This window comes from Notamacropus eugenii, chromosome 5, assembly GCF_028372415.1.
Source record: "Notamacropus eugenii isolate mMacEug1 chromosome 5, mMacEug1.pri_v2, whole genome shotgun sequence".
NCBI lineage: Eukaryota > Metazoa > Chordata > Mammalia > Diprotodontia > Macropodidae > Notamacropus > Notamacropus eugenii.
The window spans coordinates 254,392,842-254,396,584 of NC_092876.1; the positions used below are offsets into that span (position 1 = coordinate 254,392,842).

A 3,743-nucleotide genomic window follows, 5' to 3' on the forward strand; every position below is an offset into this window, starting at 1 on the left:
TCTCACGGACAGTATGTATGGTAAGAATTTAAGGTTTTCAATATCCCAAAAGACCATGACAAGTCAAAAAACTTGAATAACATAATGCAAGAAATAACAAAGAAAACTGTTTAGAGTTTCTGAGCATAGAAAACAGTGTCAATCAAAAGAATCCATATGTATTTAATAAGAATGTATGTGTAGGACCTATATAAGATGCATGCTGTCTGGGGAAGGGAAGAGGGAGGGAGAGGGAAAGGTGGATGAGGGAGAGAAAAAAAAATCTAAAATATATGGAAGTGATTGTAGAAAATGGGAAAAAAAAATAATTAATTAATTTATTATTAAAAGAATTCATATATTATCCCAGAAAAAAATACATAAAAGAATGACTCAATTCAAAACATAACCAAAAAATAAGCTAAAGTCTCAACACTATGTTTTAAGAAATCATAAATGAGAACTATTCAGATCTATTAGAACCACAGATAAAATTGAAGATGGGGAAAATTTTCCAATCACTTCCTGAAAGAACTCCCCAAGGGAAAAATAATAATAATATCATAGCCCAAATCCAAATATTCCAAGTCAAAGAAAAAAATTACTACAAGCAGCCAGAAAGTTCTTGTACCAAGAAAACAATGTTTTACATACAGGACCTGGAAACTTTTACTATAATTGAGAGAGAATCTTAGAACACAATAATCCTTAAAGGGAAAAAAAGTGGGCTTTCAACCAAGAATAATTTATCTTGCATAGGTGAGAGAGGAAAAAAGTGGAATTTTAATGAAATGGAAGACTTTCAAGCAGTCTTAATGAAAGGAGCATAGTTTAAGCTTCAGGAAATGAACTTTGTAAAGTAAACTCAAGTCAAACCTAGAAAGGTAAATTTATTTGAGCAAATGAAATGATCTGTCTAATCATTCAATGCTAATATTCCATTGAGAGAAAAGAAATTAGTGCCCCTTAAGAACCTTAATGTCTTCAAAGGTTACTGAGGACATTGAATGAGAAAAAGAAAGGTCCAAGTGTGAATTGGTTCTTTTTTGAGAGTTTCCACTGGAAAAGGAAAAAAGAGAAAAAAATATACTACTTTAAGAAGGAAGAAGGAAAATGGAACTCACCTATTTCTCTGTTCCTCATAAAGGAATGGAAGCATATGCAAAACTGTATGGGTGAGGAGAGTGAGCATCAGAAGAACCTCACTAGTACTGAGAGAATCCTAATAGAACTTCCTCCAGTCCCAATATTCTAACTGCCTTATGAGCCCCACTGGACAGCAGGCATGTCCAGATTTAACCATACAATCTGGCTCTAACCATATCACCATCCCCTAGACTCAATATAGTCACTTCCACTACCCAGCTACTGCCCCCCTCAAGATCCTAACTTCCTCATCTATGCCTCACTCTTCACTAGGAAAACAGGTATGTCCATGAACTCATATTTCTCACAGAAACTGTAGACTTGTCCATGTAATGGGATCCCAGTCACTACCTCTAGCTACCCAATGCCCACAGACCATTCCTTATACTTCCTACAGAAACATCAGGTGTGTTCATGCAGTCAACCACAACCACATGCATCTAGTCTCAGATAAGACAACAATAGTCAGCCAATCAGAAAGCACCCTCACCAGGATGCCAGAGCAGGATGTAGACCCCAAAACAACAGAAGGGACTTTCCCTAAGTAGGCACCTGCACAGTAAAAACAAAAGTTGTCCTTCAGATGAACTTATATAATCCCCAAATGGATTTTTCTCTATGCATTGTGAGTAATCGCATGCGTATCCTGACCTGTTCTCCTGAAGTGGGACATATCAAGACACACACAAATGGAGGCCATGGGACTACTTAAATCCAGAATTAGGATTTTCATCTACCTATAAAAACTGCACCAAGTATTCAACTGTTTTACTGCAAACATGAAAAATCTAAATTTGCCTGGAAAAAAAAAAACCCATACAAAACAGTCAGAAATATGAAAAAAAAAGTTTTTATAAACTAATCTTCACAAGCCTGATCAGAAGATAATTTAGAACAGATATTTTTTAATACCACAGTGAAAAGACTTAAATGAATTTTAAAAAAACAGATACATTTTAATTCTTCAACAAAACATGACTACAGTAAAAGTTACTTAGTAGGAATGTATGTGTAGAACCTATACAAAATTGTATGCCTCTCAAGGACAGAGGGGGGAGGTAGGGGGGAGGAGGGTAAAATAATAATCTAAATTATATGGTAGTTATTGTAGAACACTGAAAATAAATAAAATTAATTAATAATACAAAAGCAAGCAAAAAAATAATGTACTAAATTAGAAATAATGTACTAAAATTAGATGTAAACCCCTTTCCCCAACAAAAACAAACAAACAAAAAACCATTTCCATTTGAGAGTACTTTGTCCAGTGAAGCAGAGATCAGTTTATGGGTAAGCTTCTACGGGAGGTTTGCAGGGATGCCATGGAATTTGGTTTGGTAGTTACCATTCTTGCTCTGATTAACTAACTGTGATCTGTTTCTCAAGTGGCATCCTTTGCTCATCATAGGGAGCTTCAGTCTGGGGGAAAATGATCTCAATGAGGCCACAAACTGGTAGAATATTTGGTGGCAATCACTCCTCTGTCTTTTCCAACAATGAAATTGTCTTGCCTTCTTCATTCTCACTTTGAATCAGTTTAACTGACTTTCTCTTTTCATCCAACTGCAGATGTCCTTTGCTCTTCCAGGAACTCATTTCGTGGGATAGTAGTCAGTGACTGTTATTCTGAGTTTTTCCCTGAGCTTATCTCCTAGAGGCCTGCTTGGTTTGGGCTATACTTTTCACTGGCAACATTAGTGGTGTTGGGGAGCAATGCCATGGCTTTGGGGTTTCCTTCAGCTATGGATTTGTGGTTTTGACTAAGTTCCAAAGAATCTCTCCACAGTTCTCTGCCTTTCTGCTTTTCTGATTTCATAGAGTTCACAGGTAAGTTGTCACTAACTATTTTCTCCTCTCCTTTCTTGTGCTATTGAGTTAAGGCTTTCTCCTGATATTTGACATCATGATGTGTAACAATTTTCCTCCTGGCATGGAGGAAGAGTTCCAGAGTATGTGTGGTGTCCATTTAGGAATAGGTATTTGGCCCATAAAAGTGTTCTCCTCATTGGTTTGGGGTCTTTCTGTTCACCCTCTCCCTGCAAGGGGAGGGTGCTGCAGATCCTCTTGGTGTAATTTCTTGCTTGAACATCTTTCCTGGAAAAAAAGAGCTGCTTAGACTCTGAGCATGGTGGGCCAGGCTATGGGGACAACGACTGCCTATGCTCATGCACAGCACCTCCCCCTGCAACCTTGCTTGCTGGCCTCATCAGCAAATGAGCCAGAGAAAAAGAGGGAGTTCTCTAAGCCAAGGTCAGTAACAACAAATTTCTACTCAGATTTTTTCTCCAGAAATTTCATGTCTCATGGCTTGAAACTGAACCACACTGGGATATCAGAATTTAAAAGGATAAATTTATTTGGGGGCAAAAAGGTAGCAGTCAATGGCTTTTAGAATAGAAAGCTACAGGCTTTCTATATAATGGCATTTCATATTATAAACAAGAATTCTTACCTGTTACTTTTTTTGTTTCTCCAAAGTGTGACCTGTCAAGACAGAAGCCAGATAATGTTTTACTTCCCTAGTACAGAGAATCAATATTTATGGAACCTAGAAAATAATCAGTAATTAATATTATATCTTACTCTTCATTGTGTATTTGGAAGAACACACAAACGCA

The 3,743-nt window shown here is 37.0% G+C and overlaps 1 pseudogene; it reads right to left on the reverse strand.

Annotated features, from left to right (window-relative positions):
• Window positions 1-2,598: 2,598 nt before the first annotated feature.
• LOC140507834 (N-lysine methyltransferase KMT5A-like) lies at window positions 2,599-3,214 on the reverse strand (annotated as a pseudogene).
• Between the last annotated feature and the right edge of the window lie 529 nt (window positions 3,215-3,743).